Raw genomic sequence first — 27,638 nt, 5'->3', positions numbered from 1 at the left:
CTACACTGTGAACCGGGTCCTTTCACTTGAATACCTAGAGATCATCAAAGAGGAGACCGGAAGGAAGTTCACAGTAAGAGGTGAAAAGCTGAGGCACTATGATTTTCAGCCTCCATGATCAAAGAATGGAGGATGTCAAGCTAATGACAATAAAGAAGCGCTTGTTGGGAGGCAACCCAACCGGAGGTAGTTTTCTTTTCATAAGCTTTTTCAATAAAAAGGTTGTATGATTGGTATGTATTACAAGAAGCTAAGTTTGGTGTTCCACACCAAAACAAATTAAGAGAGAATGAAGCATTCTAAGTTTGGTGTTCCATCAAAATTTGATCTAAAAACACGTTCTCACTTTCTGCCTAATGCTAGCTCCAAGAAATCAGACAAATCATTTAACCATTTAGCTGTTTTCTAGTTCATAGTTACATAACCTTTGGCAAGGCTAAGAGAATCTATAATTGGTTAACTTGTTGCATCAGAGGCAGTGGCAAGCAATTAAGTTTGGTGTTTCTACACCAAAATTAATCCAAAAGACACACTCAATCTATGCATACTAACCATTTATTTAAGGGCTTGAGAAGCAAACAACTTTTGAGAATTATTCAAGAAATTAGCCAACAATTGAAGACAATTTGCATTGTAACTCAAAAAGGATACAACAAGAGGAAGAATGAAAAGCTGCAACCCAAAAGGTTGTATCTACACTTGATCCTTGTTGTTGTGAAAAGTTTTAATTCAGGAATTCTTGTATGTCTTGCTAAAGTGTTCATCTAGTTGCAAGTGAAGTTGTTTGATTAAGTATGTTGATCTGCATAATGCTTGTCATTCATCACTTAGCTTTAAATTTTGTTTTGTTTCCCATATGCTTAAATAAAAGAGAAATGGTTGAATTAGAAAGTAAATATCCAAAGTTGCATAAGTTAGAATGGAAGTTAATGGTGCTATATGCGTTTGATTAAATGCATAACTCATGAAATAATTGCTGCATAATGTCATTTTCATTGAAGTGTGAGCTAGCTTGCTGACATAAAGGTTCCTATCAGTAAAAAAAATAATATCCCTTGAGAACAAAATAAAACAGAAAGAAAAGGAAGAAGCAAAAGCCAACGTGGCAAGAAAAACAAAGAATAAAGGCTGGACACCAATAGCTTGGACCCTAGGACACATGCCTGTGGTGTTCTTGTACTGGGATATGCTTAGACAAGTAAATTATGAGGGGTATCTCAAAACCCGGTCACTTAGATCAACTGATTTGGGATGGCCAATTGAAAATCCATAATAAAGAGCAACTTAGATACAGAACATTTAGTTATCCAAAGAGATGCTGGGCATCAATGATCCTAGGAGGAAATAGTGAGCCATGTGTCTGTGGTGGAAAGATGTTGAGTAAAAATAAAGCCAAAGGCTACTGCAACATTGGACACCAAGCCTTCATAGAAGAATAACCTTGTTAAGCAAAATGAGAAAAGAAAATAAAGAGTAAACCTTATAAAAGCAAGTTTAGTAAGCCGTTGAGGAAAAGTGTATATTATGTAACAGCAACCAATAACTGAGTTATCATTGTCTGCATAAAAACTCCATGAATCAAATTCTGCTATATGCCTAATAAGGATATGTATGCTTTTCTTTTTTCATTTCATTTCCTCTTAATTTTGATGCTTGCTTGGGGATAAGCAAGATTTAAGTTTGGTGTTGTGATGACAAGTCATCATATACCCATTTTTCAAGCTAATTTCACTTGTTTCACTAGTATTTATGCACTTTCTTGCATCCGAAGTAAGTAATTTGGAATGAAAATGTATGACTTCTTTAAATCAAACAACCACCATTAAATTGATGCTAAATCATGAGGTTTGAACTAAACTTAATTGATTTTTAATGAATTATAAACCTTATGAGTTTGGAGATACTTTGATTGGTTGCTTTGGTTTCTTGTAGGTGAAGAAAGGAAGAAAAGAAGAAAAACGTGGCTTAAGAAGTGTGGCCATGGAAGGAGAAGTGTGGTGCAACATAGAAGGAGGAAGCAAACACTGCTCTCCACAAGAGCACGCTGCTCTCCAACAGAGCAGCATAATAAACCAAGCCTCCAAAATATCACTGCCCTGCCCACAATAAGAGCGGAGCACAATTCTATGCCAAAGACCAACGGAAGCAAAAATTCTGCCCTGCCCTCCTCAAGAGCAATATCGGGCTTCATCCAAGAAAAATTCAAAGGAAATTGCTCTCCTAGTGTTACCCATGGGTTTCGAACCCAAGAACAAGGAGGAAAGGAGTAGCGCTCAAGTACAAGGGAAACAAGCAAAATTTGGCTTGTTTTCAATCTCCAAGAATCGAACACAAGACCTTGGGGAAGCAAGGACTAGGCGTTACTTTGGAGCTAAGAAAACCAAGGAAAAAGGGGGCAGCGTGTGCTTCCACCAGGTTTCGAACCTGGGACCTCACCTTTGGTTGCCTTGCTGCGCTGCCCACAAGGAGAGCAGAGCAGCAATTCTTGGCACGGGCAGCGATTCTTGGTGCACGGCCAGCGCACAAATTGGCATGGGCATGAGCACTTGGCACACAACAAGCACGCACGGAAGGCAAGCATGCATGCACACTGCCCTGCTCTCCGCAAGGGCAGGGCAGCATCTTGAACGCCCATCACACGCAGCACAAGTACGCAATGAGGCCGCATGCACCATTTCCCTGCTCTGCTCTCCACAAGAGCAGAGCAGCCTCCTGGAAGCTAAATTCTTCATGGGCTGAAAATTGGATTAAAAATCCAATTTAATTCATTTCTTCACCAAATCAAAAGACCATCCAAAATCCAAAATTCAAGAATAGAAAGTGTATAAATAGGAGATAGTTTGATGTAATTAGGACCTTTCTTTTGATTTTGGAATTCTTACATTTGGGAGACTTCATTTTCTTTGAGAGCTTGGAACTGAGATCTGAGAGAATTGGGAAGGAGAATTGATCTCTCTTCTTCCTTGTTCTTGCTTGAGCATTTTTACTTTTCTTGTTTGAGTCTTGGGTGTGAAGGATTGAGCAATTTCTGTCTCAATCTCCATTTAAGATCTCTTGGATTTTTCCTACTTTATAAATTGAGCTAAATTTCATTTCCTCACTGCTGCAATCTTTAATTTCTTGTTAATTGCTTTGTGAACTTGGATCTGGGAAGGCAATTGAGGTCTAGACTTTGCTATCCAGTCTCTGGAGTCCTGAGATCCACTTTTCCTTTTGATTCTTCTGATGAACCACTACTGCAATTTGAATTTCCATTTGCTGTTTGAGATCTAGTCAATTTCAATTCATCTCTTGTTTAGTTAATTGTTGCAATTTAATTTCCCTTGCTTAAATTCTGAATTCCCAATCCTCAAATCCCTTTTTCTATTCAAGCAATTTATATTTCTTGCACTTTAAGTTACTACAATTTACATTTCTTGCATTTTAAGTTTTAGTCATTTAATTTCTTGTTCTTTAAGATTCAGCACCTTTACTTTCAATTCTCTTTAATTTCTGCAATTTATCCCTCTCCCTTTACATTTTCTGCTATTTACTTACTGTTGAATACAAAATCACTCAACCAATACTTGATTCGCTTGACTCAATCAACCACTGAACTAAAATTGCTCAATCCTTCAATCCCTGTGGGATCGACCTCACTCCCGTGAGTTTTATTACTTGATGCGACCCGGTACACTTGCCGGTGAGTTTTGTGTTGGATCGTTTTCCACACATCATTTAGCTGGAATTGTCATAGAGGAAGACATCCTCATTGAAGAGGTCAAGCCCATCACTAAAAAAAGGATGGAGCAAACAAGAGAGCCCACTGATGGACCTCAATAAGCGCATGAGGAAGTCTCTCATCAAGAAATCCCTGAGATACCTCAAGGGATGCATTTTCTTCCACACAACTATTGGGAGAAACTCAACACCTCTTTAGTGGATTTGAGTTCCAATATGGATCAACTAAGGATGGAGCACCAAGAGCATTCCATCATCCTCTATGAAATTAGAGAGGACCAAAGAGCCATGAGGGTGTAGCAACAAAGGCAAGGAACAGACATTGAGGATCTCAAGCACTCCATATGATCTTTATGAGGAAGAACTAGCCGCCATCACTAAGGTGGACCCGTTCTTTAATTTCCTTGCTCTTATCTCTCTGTTTTTCTATTTTTATGCTTTATGTTTTGTCTATGTTTATGTCTTTACTACATGATTATTAGTGTCTAATGTCTATGCCTTGAAGCTATGAATGTCCCATAAATCCTTCACCTTTCTTAAATGAAAAATATTTCTATATGCAAAAGAACAAGAAGTACATGAATTTTGAATTCCATTTTGAAATTAGTTTAATTATTTTGATGTGGAGACAATAATTTTGTTTTCTAAATGAATGCTTGAACAGTGCATATTTTTTATAGTGAAGTTTATGAATGTTAAAATTGTTGACTCTTGAAAGAATGATGAACAAGGAGAAATGTTATTGATAATCTAAAAAATCATAAAATTGATTCTTGAAGCAAGAAAAAGAAGTGAAAAATACAAAGCTTGCAAAAAAATGGCAAAAAAATAAAGAAATAAAGAAAGAAAAAGAAAAACCAAGCAGAAAAAGCCAATAGCCCTTTAACCCAAAAGGCAAGGGTAAAAAGGATCCAAGGCTTTGAGCATTAATGGATAGGAAGGCCCAAGGGAATAAAATCCTGGCTTAAGCGGCTAAATCAAGTTGTCCCTAACCATGTGCTTGTGTCATGAAGGTCCAAGTGAAAAGCTTGAGATTGAGTGGTTAAAGTCGTGATCCAAGGCAAAAGAGTATGCTTAAGAACTCTGGACACCTCTAACTGGGGACTCTAGCAAAGCTGAGTCACAATTTGAAAGGGTTCACCCAGTTATGTGTCTATGCCATTTATGTATCCAGTGGTAATACTGGAAAACAAGATGCTTAGGGTCACGACCAAGACTCATAGGTAGCTGTGTTCAAGAATCAACATATTGAACTAGGAGAATCAATAACACTATCTAAATTCTGAGTTCCTATGGATGCCAATCATTCTGAACTTCAAAGGATAAAGTGAGATGCCAAAACTGTTCAGACGCAAAAGGCTACTAGCCCCGCTCATCTAATTGGGACTAAGTTTCATTGATATTTTGAGATTTATTGTATCTTCTCTTCTTTTTATCCTATTTTGTTTTCAGTTGCTTGGGGACAAGCAACAATTTAAGTTTGGTGTTGTGATGAGCGGATAATTTATACACTTTTTGGCATTGTTTTTACATAATTTTTAGTATGTTTTAGTTACTTTTTAGTATATTTTTATTAGTTTTTATGAAAAATTCACAATTTTGGACTTTACTATGAGTTTGTGTGTTTTTCTGTGATTTTAGGTATTTTCTGGCTGAAATTGAGGGACCTGAGCAAAAATCTGATTCAGAGGCTGACAAAGGACTGAAGATGCTGTTGGATTCTGACCTTCCTGCACTCAAAGTAGATTTTCTGGAGCTACAGAAGCCCAATTTGTGCGCTTTCAATTGCGTTGGAAAGTAGAAATCATGGGCTTTCCAGCAATGTTTAATAGTCTACACTTTGCTCGAGATTTGATGGCCCAAACTGGCATCCAAACGCCCATCAGAGACCCTTTTCTGGCGTAAAACGCAAGAACTAGCACCCAAGCTGGCGTTTAAACTCCAAGAAGAGCCTATACACGTGAAAGCTTCAACGCTCAGCCCAAGCATACACCAAGTGGGCTCCAGAAGTGGATTTCTACACTATCTACACTTAGTTACTCATTTTCTGTAAACCTAATTTACTAGTTTAGTTACTCATTTTCTGTAAACCTAATTTACTAGTTTAGTATAATTTCTACACTATCTTTAGACTTATCTTTAGATCATTTTGCATGTCTGGGAGGCTGGCCATTCGGCCATGCCTAGACCTTTTGTTCTTATGTATTTTCAACAGTGGAGTTTCTACACCTCATAGATTAAGGTGAGGAGCTCTACTGTTCCTCATGAATTAATGCAAGTACTATTGTTTTTCCTTCAATTTACACCTACTTCTTCTCCAAGATATACTCTTGTACTTAATTCAGTTAAGCCAGACTGAAGGGGTGACCCGTGGCAATCACCCACTATCTTCAGTACTCGCTTAGCCAAGATCAGAACCTTCGTAGTATAGGTTAGAACAATTGACAGCATTCTTGAGATCCGAAAAGTCTAAACCTTGGCTGTGGTATTTCGAGTAGGATCTGGGAGGGGATGATTGTGATGAGCTTCAAACTCATGACTGTTGCGCGTAGTGACAGTGCATAAAAGGATCAATGGATCTTATTCCGACACAAGTGAGAACCGACAGATGATTAACCCTGTGGTGAGAACTATAGCCAGACCATTTTCACTGAGAGGACGGATGGTAGCCATTGACAACAGTGATCCAACAACTTACAGCTTGCCATGGAAGGGAGGATGCATGATTGGAGAAAGACAATAGGAAAGCAGAGATTCAGAAGCAACAAAGCATCTCCAAATGCTTACCTGAAATTCCCACCAATGAATTACATAAGTATCTTTATCTTATTTTATGTTTTATTTATATGTTAATTATTAAAACCTCATAACCATTTGAATCCGCCTGACTGAGATTTACAAGATGACCATAGCTTGCTTCAAGCCAACAATCTCCCTGGGATCGACCCTTACTCATGTAAGGTATTACTTGGATGACCCTGTGCACTTACTGGTTAGTTGTGCGGAGTTGTGAAAAGTGTGAATCACAATTTTGTGCACCACCACCTAAAAGTCTAACCGAATTAGGAGCAGCAAAACCCTGTAGGGTGTGACAAAATTAATCTTGATTATATGTGTTTAAGTTGTGTGAATGTTGTATGATTTGGCTGTACTAAAAATTGGTTGCATATATGATTGATTCTTGGTAAAAAATTGGTGAAATTTTGATGAAATTTAATTAAATTCAACCTGAGTTCATGTTTTTGAAGCTGTTGGAAAATGAAACCCTAACCCTTAAATTGGGGTTCAATTTGTGTTAAAATCATGTAGAAAAGATGGGGTTTTAGTTGCTACTAATTTATTTTGAATTATGGTAAAAATCAGTTGCTGAAAAAACTGAAAAATGGGTAAAAATAGAGAAAGAATCTGAAGAATTTATAAAGAACACGAAGAACACTTTGAGTGTGATGAAGAAAAATGAAGAATAGGCTTTAGATCTTTAAAAGGGCAAGGAAGTAAAATTTTTGGAGTTTAAGGGGTTATTTGGTAATTTCTGAAAGTTAGGGAGGTTAAAGTAGAAATATTAAAAGTTACGGGTGGTAAAAAGTAAATTTTAAAGGTTAAAGGTTAAAGTGGGGTAATTTTCGAAAATAGAGTAATAAAATAATAAATAATAATAAAATATTAAATAATAATATTTAATTAAAAATAATATTTTAATAAAAATAAGAAAATAATGCGGAAAAGGCAGTTTTCTGTAAAAGCCTTAGAAAGACAATTTTAGGCACAAAATCTCATAATTACCTTCACAAAACACTTAGGTAGTGGTAAGAACATATTAGAGAGGCAAAGATAAAAGAAAGATAAAAAGCTAAAGAAAAGATAAAAACCAAAGAAAAGTCGGTAAAGTCTTAACAACAAAAAAATAGACAAAGACTAGCGAACGAACTAGGGCAACATAGTTAGTCCTTGAGTTGCGACTAATGCTAGGTACAATATGAAAAGTTAAACTGTTTCAGTATAGACTTAATGAACCTATACTTGGGATAGGCTAACTATTCATACTGAAATTTACATAGCTTTAAATACACATGTTAAACAGAGAAATCAGAGCAGAGAAAAGGGACTAAGAGCAGAGGACTTATTGAAAAGTTATTTGTTGCTTGAGGCAACCCAAGAGATATTGTTCGCTTATTTGTTGCTTAATGCAACCCAAGAGATAATGTTTATTTATCTGTTGCTTAAAGCAACCCAAGAGCTTCTGTATGGAAACTAGGATACCTACAGCAATTTTTCATTCCCAAGAGTATATTTCCTGCTAGTAGAAAGCAGAGGATGTCTCAATTGAGCTACTAATAATTATATGCGCATTTATTTGAACGGAAAATCATATCCGGGAAATCGTGAACTCGTGACCGGATAAATGTCGGGTATGCAGGTGCTAACCGACACATGAGCTCTTGCCTATACTAGGGCTAGACATGATCGTATCCGGGAAATTGGGAACTAGTGACCGGATAAATGTCGGGAATGCAGGTGCTAACCGACACATGAGCTTGTGGCCTTTACTAGGGCTAGACATGCATCATTCTTGTCTGTGTATCATTCTCTATTATATTCCATCTTGTTTATGATCTATTCCTTTATGTTTGTCTGCTTGTGTGCCATATATGTGCTTTATTTTCTTGTATTTTTCTGTTTGTGTTCCACTTTCTATTTTTCTATCTATTTTTAACTTCTGTTTACTACTTTACTGTATTCCATTATTCCTCTGCTAATTGAAACCAAATAAATGAATGTAACTACTAACCTCGGCCCTACTAAGGACTCCCCAGTTCTAAACTCCTTTTCTCCCTTTCTCCCCTTCAAATGGAGACGGGCGTGATATTCTATGAGTTCGAGGACCCTTACGTCTACGAGGATCCAGTACATCACAGTTACTTCATTATGGGATTGGAGCCTCATATTAGACAATATGCGGTACCTAATCGAGCTTTTCAACATCCTCTGTCTAGCCCTCATTTTGACCCCGATGCTCCTTACGACTTTCCCTTTTCCTAGTTACATCCTGATGCAACTAGGCATCCTTTTCCTGATGGTCCCGGACACCCTATACCAGCTCAACCTTTGAATGTGGTGGAACCTGAGCCTATCATTCCTGATGAGCTCGAGTTAGCTGGTGACTACGTACCTGTGATACCACTAGAGTTGGACTTTTCGCCTGAGCTGATCCCTGACTTTCCATAGCCTGAAGGGCCGGCACTACCAGACAATGGGATAGCTCCTATATACATGAACGGACCTGTGCTGGCGAATGGTTTTGTACATAGTGACAGAAGTGTTTCTGGTGGATCTGAGGGTACAGCTGTAGCTGCGGACGAGGAGGAGGAGGATCCTAAGATAGAGATAGAGCAGGATGAGGAGATGGATGAGTCTCACGACGATTCTCCGAATGGTCACGAGTAGATATAGTTTCATAGCAGTAGCGGTATTCTTTTAATGACACTCTAGTCTGATATTATCTGTTAGTTAGTTTCTCATTTGTGTTAGTACACCCGAGAGCTAGGAGCTATAGAGTGGTTAGGCTAGCCTGGGCGCCAATTTAGCGGCTTTCTGTTTGGGCCTAGCCCTGGGAGTGTTGTGTATATATTAGCTACGTAGGATGACGAGGATGTAAACTGACTTGATCTTGTGTAAACGCTACATGTTTTGTTATAGTGTACATGATGTATATTATCAGTTGTATTCTATGTTTCTTTATGCTTCCTTTTTATTTCTCTTAATGTATGCCTGTTTATTTTACCTTATCGTCTGCAACGTATAAAAAAAAGTTACTCGTAAAACTGGCATCGCTCTAACAAGGAACAGGCTCATATACTAAATAATAGTTAATAATTAGGAGGGATAAGTTAGTAACACTTAGCTTCTTGTATGACCATTGCATACTAGGAGTTGAGTCATTACAATTTGGTATCAAAGCAGTTCGTTCCCAATAGAGCCTGGGGAGTGGACTGATTGTGCTTCATTATATACTCTGCTGTGTGTCTCATGCTTATAGGATATCTATATGATATGTGTTGCATGATTGTCACTGTGTTTTCATTCTGGGAATGTTCACACTTGACTTGAAGTGTTAAGACTTATCACCTTAATAATGATTATTTGGTGTGAATAGGACAATAATGGGTTCACAGAGACGAGGCGTACGGGAAGGAATTCCTAATGCTAACCACGAGAGGGAACAGGAAACATTTATGACTACCATGAACACTGTGACTGAGGAAGTGCGTGAGGCTGCAGTAGCAGCGACTAGGGCTGTTGAACGTCTTGGGGTGAGAAACGGGAATGATAATGAACATGGAGAAGATAATGGGAATGATGAGAATAACTTGGGGCATCTTGAAAGACCTATGACCCTTGTGACTTTTCTGAAGGTTAAACCGCCTAAGTTTAAAGGTACACTCGTTGCGACCGATGCTGACAATTGGTTTCGAGGTATCGAATGATCACTGCAAGCGCAGCATGTTTCAGAAGGCCAACACGTGGAGTTCACTACTTATATGCTGGAAGGAGAAGCTGAGCATTGGTGGCAGGGGATATAGTGACTGTTGCAACAAGATGAAGGCGATAATCCTTGGGATACTTTTAAAGATGAATTTTATAAGAAGTATTTTCCAAGGGCAGCTCGTGATGCTAATGAAATGGAACTTATGCAGCTGAAACAGGGTAACACAACTATTGCAGAATATGCCCGTAAGGTTGATTACTTGAGCCGTTTCTCCAAGATTTGTCAAGGGAATCCTGTTGACTTTGAGAAATGGAAGTGCTTGAAGTTCGAAGGGGGTCTTCGTGAGGATCTGATGAGTTTGGTAGTTCCATTGGAGATACAAAATTTTGCTGAGCTGGTTAATAAGTCTAAGTTAGTGGAAGAATGCGCTAAGAAGGTAACTGCATCTAAAGCAAGTCGTCAAGGATTTCTACCAAGGAACTACAATAGTTATAATTGGCAACCATGAAGGACAAACTTCAAGACACCTGGTGTGCCACAACGAAGGGATCCACAAGCTGGTAACGTTCTTGCTGATGTGTGGAAAACGATCTAACACAAAACTCACCGGCAAGTGTACCGGGTCACATCAAGTAATAAAACTCACGGGAGCGTGGTCGATCCCACAGGGATTGAAGGATTGAGCAATTTTAGTTTAGTGGATGATTTAGTCAAGCAAACAGAGATTGAATTGCGTGATTTTGTATCCAACAATAAGTAAATAGCAGGAAATGTAAAGGGAGAGGGATGTTTTGCAGAAATTAAAGAGAATTGAAAGTAAAGGTACTGAATCTCAAAGAACAAGAAATTAAATGACTAAAACTTAAAGTACAAGAAATGTAAATTGCAGTAACTTAAAGTGCAAGAAATATAAATTGCTTGAATGGAAAAGGGATTTGAGGACTGGAAATTCAGAATTTAAGCAAGGGAAATTAAATTGCAGCAATTAACAAAGCAATAGATGAATTGAAAGTAACTAGAATTCAAACAGAAAGTGAAAATGTGATTGCAGCAGTGGTTCAGTCGAAGAACCAAAAAGAAAATCAGATCTCAGGATTCTAAAGACTAGATAGCAGAGTCTAGATCTCAATTGCCTTCCTAGATCCAAGTTCACAAAACAATTAAAGAGAAATTAAAGATTGTAGCAGTAAAGGAAATGGAATTTAACTCAATTATGCAGTAGGAGAATTCAAGAGATCTTAAATGGAGATTGAGACAGAAGTTCCTTAATTCTTCACACTCAAGACTCAAACAAAACCCAGTAGAGAAAACAAAAAGATCAGAGGAGGAAGAAGTGAATTCTCTCCTCCAATTCTCAAGCTAATTGCAGTCCAAAAATAAAAATTCAAGATCAAAAGTTCTAAAGCAGAAAAATGGAAAGTGAGCTCTCAAGTTGACTAAGGATGAAAATTAAAAATGAAAGCTCCCTTCTAATTCTAACTATCACCTATTTATACACTTTCTATTTTAGATCTAAGAATTTTGAGTGGGCTTGAAAGATGGGTGAAGAATTGAATTAAATTGGATTTTTAATTGAGTTTCAGCCCATGTTGCTCGCAGAAGGCTGCTCTGCTCTTGTGGAGAGCAGAGCAATGAAGCCTTGCATGGGGATCCAATTAGCGCGCCATGTGTGGAAAGGGCACCAGGGGATTGCCCTGCCCTTGTGGAGAGCGGGGCAGCAGTGTCATGGTGCGTCCTTTAAATATTTTTCTGTGCCAAGTCTTGGACATCATCAGGGTAGCGCTCAAGTGGTGCTAAGAGCACAGCTTCCTTGCTTTGTTAGTGAAGCCTCCGTGTTCAAGACTTGCTGGGAGCATTTTGGCCAATTTTTGGTTTATTTTCCTTTGTGAGTAGCGCATAATGCTTTCAAGGAGGGTAGGACAGAATTTTTCCTTCCCTTGTTTCTAGGCCTAGAATTGTGCTCCACTCTCAAGGAGGGCAGGGCAGTGAAGCCTTGAATGCTTGGTTCATTGTTGTGCTCCCTTAGAGGGCAGTGTGCTCTTGTGGAGAGCAGTGTGGCTTCCTTCCTTCATTGTGTCACACTCTTTTCTTCCTTTGGCCATGCTTTCTTAGGCCACACTTTCTTTTTTTCTTCTTTTCTTTACCTAAAAATAATCAAAACAACCAATCAAAGTATCACTAAATTCACAAGGTTTATAAATCAATTAAAAATCAATTAAATTTAGCTTAAACCTCATGATTTAGCATCAATTAAATGGTGGTTGTTTGATTCAAATAAAACATGCATTTTCACTCTAAATTACTTACTTATAGTGCAAGAAAGTGCATAAAACCTAGTGAAACAAGTGAAATTAGCTTGAAAATGGGTATATGATGACTTGTCATCACCTGCTCGCCCTACGGGTGGAAACGGAGGTAGAATAAGGCAGGATAATGGTAAACGACCTCAATAGGCACAAGTGAATACTGAATGTAGGCAGTGTGGGAAAGGTCATGGTAATAGACCCTGCTTGTTTGGAACATTCAAGTGTTATATTTGTAATGAACCAAGGCATATGGCTAAGAATTGCCTAAAGAGGTTTACTCAGAATTTAACGTGAACCCAGCAACAAGGTCGAGTGTTTGCGATGACTGCTGATGATGCTATGCAATCAGACGCCTGATCCAAGGTCAGTGTTATGTTAAAAATCGATTTCTAACTGTACTATATGAGTCGAGTGAATCACATTCCTTTATATCTTTAACTGTTGCTCGTGAGTTGGGACTAAATTTCTCTGAGTTAAACTTTGATCTAATTGTTTATACACCTGCATCCCAAAATGCTTTGACTAGTTTAGTATGCCTGCAAGTACCATTCACTATTAGGAACAGGACTTTTATACATGATCTAATCTGTTTGCCTCTATGTGGTTTAGAAGTTATTCTATGATTAGATTGGTTATCTAAGTATCATATTTTCCTTGATTGCCATGAAAGAACTATTGTTATTCCATCCGATTGTTTAGATATTAAACCATTTCTGTCTCATACTTTATATCTGAATTTCATAAGAGATACCTTAGACGGGAGTGATTGTGAAGGGTACGTTCTGTTAGCGGCAAGCTAGAATGACGGTGAACTAAGCTTAGATCAAATCCGAGTGGTGAAGGAATTTCCTGATGTTTTCCCGGATGACATACCTGAGTTTCCTCCTCAGCAAGAGATAGAATTCAGCATTGAACTAGTACTTGGAACCAGACCGATTTCCATAGCACCGTACCGGATGTCACCACTGGAACTTGCAGAGTTGAAGAAGCATTTGGATGAGCTACTTGGAAAGAAATTTATTCGTCCCAGTGCATCACCTTGGGGAGCTCCAGTACTGCTAGTAAAGAAGAAGGATGGTGGAATAAGACTTTGCATAGATCATTGACAGCTAAATAAAGTCACTATCACGAACAAGTATCCACTTCCACGGATAGATGATTTGATGGATCAGTTGAAAGGAGCAACTGTGTTCTCGAAGATTGTTTTGCGATCAGGCTATCACCAGATTCGAGTGAAAGAGTCAGATATACCAAAGACTGCATTTAGAACTTGATATGGTCACTATGAGTATACGGTTATGTCATTTGGAATAACTAATGCTCCTGCGGTTTTCATGGATTACATGAATCGTATTTTCCATTCGTACCTTGATCAGTTTGTAGTAGTTTTCATAGACGATATTCTCATCTATTTGAAGACAGAAAGAGAGCATGAAGAGCATCTAAGGACTGTATTGCAGATACTGAGGACTCGGAAGTTATATGCTAAACTATCAAAGTGTGAATTCTTGACAGAGAAGGTAGCATTTTTGGGACATGTTATATCACAGGGAGAAATTGCAGTGGATCCTTCAAAAATTGAATAAGTAGTGTAATGGGAACCACCTACGACCGTTACAGAAGTTCAGAGTTTTCTTGGACTTGCTGGCTATTACCGGAGGTTTATCAAAGGGTTTTCACATATAGCCTTACCTTTGACTTACCTTACACGAAAGGAAGTTCCGTTTATCTGGACAGCGGAGTGTGATAGAAGCTTCAGGATGCTTAAGGAAAAGCTAATAACTGCACATGTATTAGTACTACCCGACCCGTAGAAACCTTTTGAAGTATATTGTAATGCCTCACATAAAGGACTTGGGTGTGTGCTGATGCAAAACAAAAATGTGGTGGCTTATGCTTCCCGGCAGCTAAGATCTCATGAACAAAATTATCCGACGCATGACCTGGAGTTGGCTGCAGTGGTGTTTGCTCTGAAGATCTGGAGGCACTATTTGTATGGCGCTCAACTAGAAGTTTTCTCCGATCACAAAAGTTTAAAGTATATCTTTGACCAGAAGGATCTTAATATGCGACAGCGAAGGTGGATGGAATTCCTGAAGAACTATGATTTCAAGTTAAGTTATCACCCAGGGGAAAGCGAACGTGGTAGCAGACGCCTTGAGCAGGAAGAATCTGAGTATCTCTTGGATTATGATAAAAGAAGAAAAGCTACTCGCAGAATTTAAGGACCTTAAGTTGGACATGACTGAGACGTCAAGTGGAGTTCATTTGGCGCAGTTGCATATAACACTAGAATTTAGATTAGTATTTAGCAAGCACAAGCACAGGACTTAGAAATGATGATGCTGAGACAGATGAAAGCAGAGGAACCAGAAGCTGTAAGACAAGATCGTAGTGGTCTCTGGAGATACAAGAATAGAATTTGTGTGTCCAGCTCTGGAGATTTGCGACAAAGGATTCTTGCAGAAGCCCATCAAAGTAGATTTTCTATGCATCTTGGAGTGACAAAGATGTATCAAGATTTGAAACAAATATTTTGGTGTCTGGGTTTAAAGAAAGAGGTAGCTGATTATATTTCAAAATGTTTAACCTGCCAGAAGGTGAAGGTGGAACATCAGAAACCGTCAGGAACCCTACAACCCTTAGAAATACCACAATCGAAACGAGAGCGGATTATTATGGATTTTGTTACGGGATTGCCAAAGACCTCAACAGGACACGATGTCATCTGGGTAATTGTGGACAGGTTAACAAAGTCAGCGCACTTACTTCCGATTCGAGTTGATTATACATTAGAAAGGCTGGCGTAGATATATATTCAAGAAATCGTACGATTGCACGGGATACCTTCGTCAATTATTTCAGATCGAGATCCGAGGTTTACTTCCAGATTCTGGGGAGCTTTTCAAAAAGCTTTGGGAACAGAGCTGCATATGAGTACAGCATACCATCCTCAGACAGACAGACAATCAGAGCAGACAATCCAGACCTTAGAGGACATGCTAAGATCTTGTGTGATAGATAACCAAGGCAGTTAGGATAAATATTTACCGTTGATCAAGTTCGTCTACAACAACAGTTACCAACAAAGTATCGGGATGGCACCATATGAAGCTCCTACGGAAGAAGATGTCAGACACCATTGTGTTGGAATGACGATGGAGAAGCTAGTGTCTTAGGTCTAGACATGGTGCAAGAAACTACTGAGAAGATAAAGGGGATCCGTCAGAAGATCCAGACAGCACAACGCCATCAAAAGAGCTATGTCGGTAATAGACGTAGACACTTAGAGTTTAGTGAGGGAAACCATGTCTTTCTAAAAGTATCCCCGACTACTGGGATAGGAAAAGCCCTTAAGACTAAAAAGCTTAACCCTCGATACATAGGACCTTTCCAAATACTTAAAAAAGTCGGTCTAGTAGCTTAACAAGTAGCCCTTCCTCCATATCTGTCAAACCTTCATGATGTTTTTCATTTCTCACAACTTAAGAAATATATTCCCAACAAGAGTCACATTTTTCAACCAGAAACAATACAGTCATGAAATGATTTGACATATCAAGCATCACTAGTTCAAATCATAGAAATAAGTAATAAGCAGCTAAGAGGCAAGATTGTTCGTTTATTCAAAGTTGTTTGGGGACAGAAAGGAGAAGAAGAGCACACATGGGAACTGGAAGATAAGATGAAAGCTGATTACCCGCATCTATTCTCAGGTAACTGAAATTTTGAGGACAAAATTTTCTTTTAGGAGGGTAGAATGTAACAACCCCGGTTTTCGAGTACGCGAAATCTTTTCTGAAAGTATGGATTTCTCCGAAAGATCATCAAGTATCTCAATCCTCATTGTCATTATGACATCTCTAAGCTAGAACCTTTTTTGAGGCAAGCTCGATAACGCAGTCACGGAGAACCTAGTTTTTAAACCGTATCGGTTAGGAGTTTTGATTCTGATTTTCGTAAATAGTCTCAGTTTAATTAACCAGACTCGGTTCATGAGAGAAGAGAGATAATAGGATAATATTATCATTATATTAGTATTAGAAGCTTCTTGAATGATATTATAAGGTTACCTGGTTAGTTTTAGTTAAAAATAGAAAATCGGTTTAACTAGGTTCACAGTTTACTGGTGCAGCTTAGCACCAGCACTCTCTGATGACTTTAGCAATACTAAGGCCTCATTATACATCTTTTATTCTCATGATAAATATTTTACTAGTGTCAATTATTCTAGTAGCTCAGAAAATAATTTTTAGGGATGTTTTTACAAGTGTTCTGATACATCTAGTTTTAGTAGTTATACACCTGAGATATTTTAAATTATTTTAACCGACCTCCAAGCCAACCAATCACAACACACCCTACATCCCCAAAATCCCCAAGGCTGGTTCATTTTCACTCTGTGGCCCAAATTTCCAAGAGAGAAAAAGAGAGAAAAGTTCTTAGTTCCAAATCTTCAAAACTTGATTTCTGCTGAACTAAAACTTAAATCAAAATTCCAATCCAACCAAAATGATTCTCTCTTCTTTCTCTACATGATCATATGACTTATCAAGGCTGGAATCAAGGTGAGTTGGCTGCACCATCTCCCTTTTGATCCGGTTTCAAGGAAACATGCTTAAACATGTGTTTTCTTGATGTTCTTCCTTAGGAATCATGCTTAACTTGACTTGATGGCCAAGAAGCATTAATTTCCAAAAAGTCTAAGGTGAGAAATCCCTTCCTAACATGCTGAGAGATATTCGGTCAGTTGAGGATTTTTGGATTTAAAGTTGTTCTTGATGTGATTTAGGAGGAAAAAGTGCTTAAGGACCACCTAAAAGTCTAACAGAATTACGAGTAGCAAAACCAGGTAGGGTGTGATGATATTAATCTTGATTATATGTCCTTAAGTTGTGTGAATGTTGTATGATTTGGCTTTGCTAAAAATTGGTTGCATATATGATTGATTCTTGGTGAAAATTTGGTGAAATTTTGATGAAATTTGATGAAATTCAAGCTTTGAGTTCATGATCTTGAAGCTTCTGGAAGATGAAACCATAATCCTTAAATTGGGGTTTAATTTGTGTTAAAATCATGTTGAAAAGAAGGAGTTTTAGTGGCTGCTAATTTATTTTGAATTATGGAAAAAATCGGTTGCTAAAAAGACTGAAAAACAGGTAAAAATATAGAAAGAATCTAAAGAATTTACGAAGAACACGAAGAACACTTTGCGTGTGATGAAGAACAATGAAGAACAGGCTTTAGATCTTTAAAAGGGCAAGGAAGTAAAATTTTTGGTGTTTAAGGGGTTATTTGGTAATTTCTGAAAGTTAGGGTGATTAAAGTAGAAATATTAAAAGTTACGGGTGGTAAAAAGTAAATTTTAAAGGTTAAAGATTAAAGTGGGGTAATTTTCGAAAATTTAATTAATAAAATAGTAAATAATAATAAAATGTTAAATAATAATATTTAATTAAAAATAATATTATAATAAAAATAATAAAATAATGCGGAAAAAGGTAGTTTTCTGTAAAAGTTTTAGAAAGATAACTTTAAGTGCAGAATTTCATAATTACCTTCATAAAACACTTAGGGAGTGGTAAGAATATATTAGAGAGGCAAAGACAAAAGAAGGATAAAAAGCTAAAGAAAAGATAAAAACCAAAGAAAAGTCGGTAAAGTCTTAACAACCGAAAAATAGACAAAGTATAGCGAACGAACTAGGGCAACATAGTTAGTCCTTGAGTTGCGACTAAGGCTAAGTACAATATGAAAAGTTAAACTATTTCAGTATAGACTTAATGAACCTATACTTGGGACAGGCTAACTATTCATATCGAAATTTACATAAGCTTTAAATACACATGTTAAACAGAGAAATCAGAGCAGAGAAAAGGGACTAAGAGCAGAGGACTTAGTGAAAAGTTATTTGTTACTTGAGGCAACCCAAGAGATATTGTTTACTTATTTGTTGCTTAATGAAACCCAAGAGATAATCTTAATTTATCTGTTGCTTAAAGTAACCCAAGAGCTTCTGTATGGGAAACTAGGATATCTACAGTAATTTTCCGTTCTCAAGAGTATATTTCATGCGAGTAGAAAGCAGAGGCTGTCTCAATAGAGCTACTAATAATTATATGTGTGTTTATTTGAACGGAAAATCGTATCCAGGAAATCGTGAACTCGTGACCAAATAAATTTCGGGAATGCAGGTGCTAACCCATACATGAGCTCATGGCCTGTACTAGGGCTAGACATGTATCATTCTTGTCTGTGCATCATTCTCTCTTTCATTCCTTTTTGTGTATGATCTATTTCTTTATGTTTGTCTGCTTGTGTGCTATATCTGTGCTTTATTTTCTTGTATTCTTCTATTTGTGTTCTGTTTTCTGTTTTCCTATCTATTTTTAAATTTTGTTTACTACTTTATTGTATTCTATTATTCATCTGCTAATCAAAACCAAATAAATAAATATAACTAATAACCCCGACCCTACTAAGAACTCCCCAGTTCTTATCCCCCTTCTCTCCCTTCCTTCCCTTTAGATGGAGACGGGCGTGATATTCCATGAGTTCGAGGACCCTTACATCAACGAGAATCCGGTATATCACAGTTACTTCATTATGAGATTGGAGCCTCATATTAGATGATATGCGTTACCTAATCTAGCTTTTCAACATCCTTTGTCTTGCCCGCATTTTGACCCTGATGCTCCGTACGACTTTCCCTTATCCTGGTTACATCCTAACGCACCTGGACATCCTTTTCCTGATGGTCTCGGACACCCTATACCAGCTCAACCTTTGAATGTGGTGGAACCTGAGCCTATCATTCCTGACGAGCCCGAGTTAGCTGGTGACTACGTACCTGTGATACCACCAGAGTGGAACTTTCCCCCTGAGCCGATCCCTGACTTTCCACAGCCTGAGGGGCTGGCACTACCGGACAATGGGATAGCTCCTATATACATGAACGGACCTGTGCTCACGAATGGTTTTGTAAATATTGACAGCAGTGCTTCTGGTGGATCTGAGGGTATAGCTGTAGCTGCTGACGAGGAGGAGGAGGATTCTGAGATAGAGATAGAGCAGGATGAGGATATGGATGAGCCTCACGACGATTCTCTGAATGGTCCCGAGTAGATATAGTTAGACAGCAGTAGGGGTATTCTTTTGATAACACTCTAGTCTGACATTATCTGTTAGTTAGTCTCACATTTATGTTAGTACAGCCGAGAGCTAGGAGCTATAGAGTGGTTAGGCTAGCCTGGGAGTGTCGTGTATATATTAGCTACGTAAGATGACGAGGATGTAAACTGACTTGATCTTGTGTAAACACTATATGTTTTGTTATAGTATACATGATGTATATTATTAGCTGTATTTCTATGTTTCTTTATGCTTCCTTTCTATTTCTCTCAATGTATGCCTGTTTATTTTACCTTATCATCCGTAACGTATAAAAAAAAGTTACTCGTAAAACTGGCATTGCTCTAACAAGGAACATGCCCATATACTAAATAATAGTTAATAATTAGGAGGGATAAGTTAGTTGAGGTTGAGATAGTAAGGTTTTGGTTTGTTTTAAAAGGGTTTGAAAGTGTATGATTGAAAATTGGAGATTTTGTGAATTTTTGTGAAAAATGAATTTTTGATGAACTTCAACGAATCATATCTCAAGCTATTTTTTTGGAATTTGATGATTTTTATGACAAAAGAAAGATAATTTCATAAGCTTTAAAATGGTTTAAATTTGGTGGAAATCTAATTTTTATGGAAGGAGATATGATCGTTGGAAGTTTGGGCCAAAAATCTGAATTCTGCAAATTCTCCAGAATTTGTGATTTCTGGTTTGTGTGCGCATGCATAGCCCTGTGCGCACGCACACCTGGCGGGATTTTGAACCTGTGCACACACACACCCTTGTGCGTATGCACACGCGGGGACATGGTTACTGATGGGAGCGCTAGCATGCCATGTGCGCACACACAACCAACGAAGGTTTGCGAGCTGTGCGTACGCACAGGCCTGTGCTCATGCACACGTTGGGAATGGCATTCGGTTGACGGCGCTAGCACCCCTTGTGCACGTACTCATCCTTGGAACCTTAACTTTCTATGTGTATGTACAAGCCTGTGCGCACGCGCATGCACACTTTCTAAAAATGCTTCTGGGCGTGCGCACGCACACCCCTATGCGTACGCACGCGACCCAATTCTTTTCTAAAGATTTTGTTTTCAAGTCTTTCGCATTCCCAACAAGCTTGTAACCTTCCGAAGTGTTATTTCACACTTATAAACCCCCAATTTCATCCCTTAATTGTTAAATCAAAGTAGAATGCTGGTAGGCAAAATTGTTATCACCAGGCATGGCTCCAGAAACTTGGTGCACAATACCATGATTCACATGCCTCTTCACAACTTCACACAGCTGACCAGCAAGTGCACTGGGTCGTCCGAGTAATACCTTACGTGAGTAAGGGTCCATCCCATGGATATTGTCGGCTTGAAGCAAGCTATAGTCATCTTGTAAATCTCAGTTAGGCGGATTCAAATGGTTATGGGATTTTGATAATTAAAAGATAAATAAACATAAAACAAAGATAGAGATACTTATGTAATTTATTGGTGGGAATTTCAGATAAGCGTATGAAGATGCGTTATTCCTTCTGAATCTCTGCTTTCCTACTGTCTTCATTCAATCATTCATACTCCTTTCCATGGAAAGCTGTATGTTGGGGATCACCATTGTCAATGGCTACCTTCTATCCTCTCAACGAAAATGGTCCTCTAAGGTTTCTGTACGGCTAATCAACTGTCGGATTTCTCGTCTCGGATGAAAAATACCAGGCATAGCTACCGCATGGATAATCAGCTGTCAGTTCTCGATCGTGTCGGAATAAGATCCAATGATCCTTTTGCGTCTGTCACTATGCCCCACATTCGCGAGTTTGAAGCTCGTCACAGTCATCCCTTCCCAGATCCTACTCGGAATACCACAGACAAGGTTTAGACTTTCCGGATCTCAGGAATGCTACCAATTGTTTCTAGCCTATACCACGAAGATTCTATTCTCGGATTCAGATGCCCCATTGTCAGAGGGGAAACGATGTGAATCGTTGATCAGAGACCCAAGAGATATACATTCAAGCTTGTTTTCATGAAGAACGGAAGTGTTTGTCAGGCACGCGTTCATAAGTGAGAATGGTGATGAGTGTCGCATGATCATCACATTCATCATGTTCTTGTATGTGAATGAATATCTTAGAATAAGAATAAGCTTGTATTGAATAGAAGAACAATATTACTTTGCATTAATACTTGAGAAACAGCAGAGCTCTACACCTTAATCTATGGGGTTTAGAAACTCCACTGTTGAAGATACATAAGTGATGATGGTCCAGGCATGGCCGTGAGGCCAGCCCCCAATGTCTAAGGACTAAAAATGATCTAAAGATATTCTCAAAAATGATCTTGAGATAATCCAAGGATGTCTAATACAATAGTAAAAGGTCCTACTTATACTAGACTAGTACTAAGGTTTACAGAAATAAGTAAATGATGCAAAAATCTACTTCCGGGCCCACTTGGTGTGTGCTTGGGCTGAGCATTGAAGATTTCATGTGTAGAGACTTTTCTTGCAGTTAAACGCTAGCTTTTATGCCAGTTTGGGCGTTTAACTCTAGCTTCTATCCTGTTTATGGCGTTTAATGCAAGAATAGGACAGGAAGTTGGCCTTTGAACGCCAGTTTGCGTCATCAAAACTCAAGCAAAGTATGGACTATTATATATTTCTGGAAAGCTCTGGATGTCCACTTTTCAACGCAATTAAGAGCGCCCCATTTGGGTTTCTGTAGCTCCAAAAATTTCATTTCGAGTGCAGGGAGGTCAGAATCCAACAGCATCAGCAGTCCTTTTTCAGCCTCTAAATCAGATTTTTGCTCAGGTCCCTCAATTTCAGCCAGAAAATACCTGAAATCATAGAAAAACACACAAACTCATAGTAAAGTCCAGAAATGTGAATTTTTCTTAAAAACTAATAAGTATTTACTAAAAACTAACTAAATCCTACTAAAAACTACCTAAAAATAATGCCAAAAAGCGTATAAATTATCCGCTCATCACAACACCAAACGTAAATTGTTGCTTGTCCCCAAGAAACTGAAAACAAAATAGAATAAAAAGAAGATAATATACAATGAATCTCACAATATCAGTGAAACTTAGTCCCAATTAGATGAGCGGGGCTAGTAGTTTTTTTCTTCTGAACAGTTTTGGCATCTCACTTTATCCTTTGAAACTCAGAATGATTGGCAACTATAGGAACTTAGAATTTTAGATAGTGTTATTGATTATCCTAGTTCATTATGTTGATTCTTGAACACAGCTACTTTATGAGTCTTGGTCGTGGCCCTAAGCACTTTGTTTTCCAGTATTACCACCAGATACATAAATGCCACAGACACATAATTGGGTGAACCTTTTCTGATTGTGACTCAGCTTTGCTAAAGCCCCCTATTAGAGGTGTCTAAAGTTCTTAAGCACACTCTTTTGCTTTGGATCACGACTTTAACCACTCAATCTCAAGCTTTTCACTTGGCCATTCATGACACAAGCACATGGTTAGGGACAACTTGATTTAGCCGCTTAGGCCTGGATTTTATTTCCTTTGGAGATGCTCCATCTTCTGAATCTCTGCTTTCCTACTGTCGTCTTCTTCAAGCACGCAAGTCTCCTTCCATGGCAAGCTGTATGTAGGGTTTCACCGTTGTCAATGGCTACCTCCCATCCTCTCAGTGAAAACGATTGCTAATGCTCTGTCACAGCATGCGGAATTCATTTGTCGGTTCTCGGTCAGGCCGGAATAGAATCCAGTGATTCTTTTGCGTCTGTCACTAACGCCCCGCCTGCTAGGAGTTTGAAGCACGTCACAGTCATTCAATCATTGAATCCTACTCAGAATACCACAGACAAGGTTTAGACCTTCCGGATTCTCTTGAATGCCGCCATCAATTCTAGCTTATACCACGAAGATTCCGGTTAAAGAACCCAAGAGATAACTACTTAATCTAAGGTAGAACGGAGGTGGTTGTTAAGCACGCGTTCATAGTTGAGAATGATGATGATTGTCACGGATCATCACATTCATCCGGTTTAAGAACAAGTATTATCTTGGAATGGAAGCAAACATGATTGAATGAGAAACAGTAGTAGTTGCATTAATCCATCAAGACACAGCAGAGCTCCTCACCCCCAACCATGGGGTTTAGAGACTCATGCGGTGGAAAGTACACAAAGAAAACGTGTAAAGTGTCATGAGGTACAGATACAATGTCAAAAGATCCTATTAATAGTAAACTAGTAGCCTAGGGTCTACAGAAATGAGTAAATGACTTAAAAATCCACTTCTGGGTCCACTTGGTGTGTGTTTAGGCTGAGCAATGAAGCATTTTCATGTAGAGAACTTTTCTGGAGTTAAACGCCAGCTTTCATGCCAGTTTGGGCGTTTAACTCCAAGTTTTATGCCAGTTCCGGCGTTTAACGCTGGAATTTCTGAGGGAGACTTTGAGCGCCGGTTTGGGCCATCAAATCTTGGGCAAAGTATGAACTTTCCCAGGATGTCTACTTTCCAACGCCGTTGAGAGCGCGCCAATTGGGCTTCTGTAGCTCTAGAAAATCCACTTCGAGTGCAGGGAGGTCAGAATCCAACAACATCTGCAGTCCTTTTTGGTCTCAGAATCAGATTTTTGCTCAGGACCCTCAATTTCAGCCAGAAAATACCTGAAATCACAGAAAAACACACAAACTCATAGTAAAGTCCAGAAAAGTGAATTTTAACTAAAAACTAATAAAAATATACTAAAAACTAACTAGATTATACTAAAAACATACCAAAAACAATGCCAAAAAGCATACAAATTATCCGCTCATCATAACACCAAACTTAAATTGTTGCTTGTCCCCAAGCAACTAAAAATCAAAATAGGATAAAAAGAAGAGAATATACTATAGACTCCAAAATATCAAGGAAACATAGCTCCAATTAGATGAGCGGGACTAGTAGCTTTTTGCCTCCGAACAGTTTTGGCATCTCACTCTATCCCTTGAAGTTCAGAATGATTGGCATCTATAAGAACTCAGAACTCAGATAGTGTTATTGATTCTCTTAGTTGAGCATAATGATTCTTGAACACAGCTAGTGTATGAGTCTTGGCTGTGGCCCAAAGCACTCTGTCTTCTAGTATTACCACCGGATACATACATGCCACAGACACATAATTGGGTGAACCTTTTCAGATTGTGACCCAGCTTTGCTAAAGTCCCCAATTAGAGGTGTCCAGGGTTCTTAAGCACACTCTTTTTGCCTTGGATCACAACTTTATTTCTTTCTTTTTCTTTTTCTTTTCTTCTTCTCTTTCTTTTTTTTTCGAAATTTTTTTTTGTATCCACTGCTTTTTCTTGCTTCAAGAATCAATCTAGTAATTTTTAGATCCTCAATAACAGTTCTCTTTTTCCTCATTCTTTCAAGAGTCAACAATTTTAACATTCTCAAAACAACAAATTCAAGAGACATATGCACTGTTCAAGCATTCATTCAGAAAGCAAAAAGTATTGTCACCACATCAAACTAATTCAACTAGTTTCAATGATAAATTTCAAAATCCTGTACTTCTTGTTCTTTTGTGATTAAAGCATTTTTCCTTTAAGAGAGGTGATGGATTCATAGGACATTCATATCTTTAAGGCATAAAATTTCAATTTTATTAATTATGAATTAAGAACAAGACTCAAAAATAGATATAAGACTAAAAAATAAAAATAGAAAACAAAACAAAAGAAAAAAGAAAAAACGCAAAAACATAGGCTCCTAATGATAGAGATTTTCACAGAGTTAGGACTCAACAACCTTGATTTTGAGAAGTGGATGCTCCCTCAGCTTGAGAGGAGAGCTTTTGGCGTTTCAACTCTTGGAGTTCACGCCCCTGCTTCTCTTGTTCCTTCAGCAATTTGCAGAGCATGCAGTTCTGATTCTGCTGTTCTTCCTTCAGTTGCTCCATAGTCTCTTGCAACTTGGTGATAGATGCTTCTAGGCTGGTCCAGTAGTCAATTCTTGGAAATTCAGGGAGGAATTCCTGCGCCCTCCTCTTGATAGAGTTGTCTTGCACTTGTCCTTCCATTGACTTCTTGGTGATTGGGTGTTCAATGGGTATGAACTCATCTACTCCCATCTTCACCCCAGCCTCTTTACAGAGCAAGGAGATCAGGCTTGGATAAGCCAATTTGGCTTCAGTAGAATTCTTATTTGCAATTGTGTAGATCTCACAAGCAATCACATGATGGACCTCCACTTCTTTTCCAAGCATAATGCAATGAATCATCATTGCTCTCTTGATGGTGACCTCAGAACGGTTGCTAGTGGGCAATATGGAACGCCCAATAAAGTCTAGCCAACCTCTTGCAATTGGTTTGAGGTCTCCCCTCTTGAGTTGGTTTGGGACACCCTTTGAATTGGTTATCCACTTAGTCCCAGGGAGGCATATGTCCTCTAGAACTTGATCCAACCCTTTATCTACTCTCACCATCCTCCTATTGAAGGAATCAGGATCATCTTGCAGTTGAGGTAGTTTGAAGATTTCTCTTATTTTGTCCAGATGGAAGTACATAACTTTCCCTCTGACCATGGTTCTGTAGGTATGGTAAGCAGTTCCAGTCATTCTTTGCTTATCTGTTAGCCACAGATTAGAGTAGAATTCTTGAACCATGTTCCTTCCAACCTTTATTTCAGGATTGGTCAGAACTTCCCATCCTCTGTTTCGAATTTGCTCTTGGATCCCCGGATATTCATCTTCTTTCAGATCAAATTTAACTTCCGGGATCACTGACCTCAGACCCATTATTTTGTGATAATGGTCTTCATGTTCTTTGGTTAAGAACTTCTCTTGATTCCAAAGATTCTTTGGATTATTCTCTTTCTTTCCTCTTAAATTGGTTTGCTTTCCTTTAGCAAAAAGAAAAGAAAGAAGAGAAGAGAGAGAGGAGAAGAGGAAATTCGAATGGTATGGGGAATGAGGGGTGGCAAATGTTTATTTATTGAGTGGGGGGGAGAGAGGAGATATGGAAAGAAATTGAAAGAAGGGTGAGTTTTTGAACAAAATTTGGGAATGATTTGAAATTTTTGAAAATTTGAAAGTGAATGATGAGAGATTGAAATGTATTTTTGTAGAAAAATATGGGTGAGAAAAGGAAAGTTTGAAAAAATCTGATTTGAAAACAAAATTGTGGTCCCCCCACCTTTCTGGCGTTAAACGCCCAGAATGGCACTCATTCTGGCGTTTAACGCCCAATTGGCACCCCTTTTGGGCGTTTAACGCCCAGCCAGGTGCCCTGGCTGGCGTTAAACGCCAGAAATCCTTTAGCACTGGGCGTTTTTCTGAACGCCCAGGATGCGGCACACCTGGCGTTAAACGCCCAGAATGGTGCCCATTCTGGCCTTTAACGCCCAAAATGGCACCATTCCTGGCGTTAAACGCCCAGAATGGTACCCATTCTGGCGTTTAACGCCCAAAATGCCCCTTACTGGCGTTTTTTCGCCAGTAAGCTCTTTTTCTCTGCTTTTTGAGCTGAATCCTTCTGTAACTCTGTGAATTCCTTCATTTTTGATACTTGCCTCTGTAAAAACAAATCATACAACCTACTAATGACTGGGTTGCCTCCCAGCAAGCGCTTCTTTACTGTCTTTAGCTGGACCTTCACTGAGAATCACTCAAGTCTCAGTTTTGAGCATTCCTGCTCAAAGTTTCCTTCAAGATAATGCTTGATTCTCTGTCCATTAACAATGAACCTTTTGTCGGAATCAGTATCCTGAAGCTCAACATATCCATATGGTGACACTCCTGTAATCACATACGGACCCCTCCACCGGGATTTGAGTTTTCCTGGAAACAGTCTGAGCCTAGAGTTGAAGAGCAGGACTTTTTGTCCTGGCTCAAAGACTCTGGTTGACAACTTCTTGTCATGCCATTTCTTTGCCTTTTCCTTATAAATTTTTGCATTTTCAAAGGCATTAAGTCTGAACTCCTCTAGCTCATTTAGCTGGAGCAATCTTTTTTCACCAGCTAACTGTGCATCCATGTTTAGGAATCT

This window comes from Arachis hypogaea, chromosome 6 (genome assembly GCF_003086295.3).
Source record: "Arachis hypogaea cultivar Tifrunner chromosome 6, arahy.Tifrunner.gnm2.J5K5, whole genome shotgun sequence".
Lineage (NCBI taxonomy): Eukaryota > Viridiplantae > Streptophyta > Magnoliopsida > Fabales > Fabaceae > Arachis > Arachis hypogaea.
The sequence above is the reverse complement of the archived record's forward strand: the minus strand, read 5'-3'. Positions refer to the sequence as shown.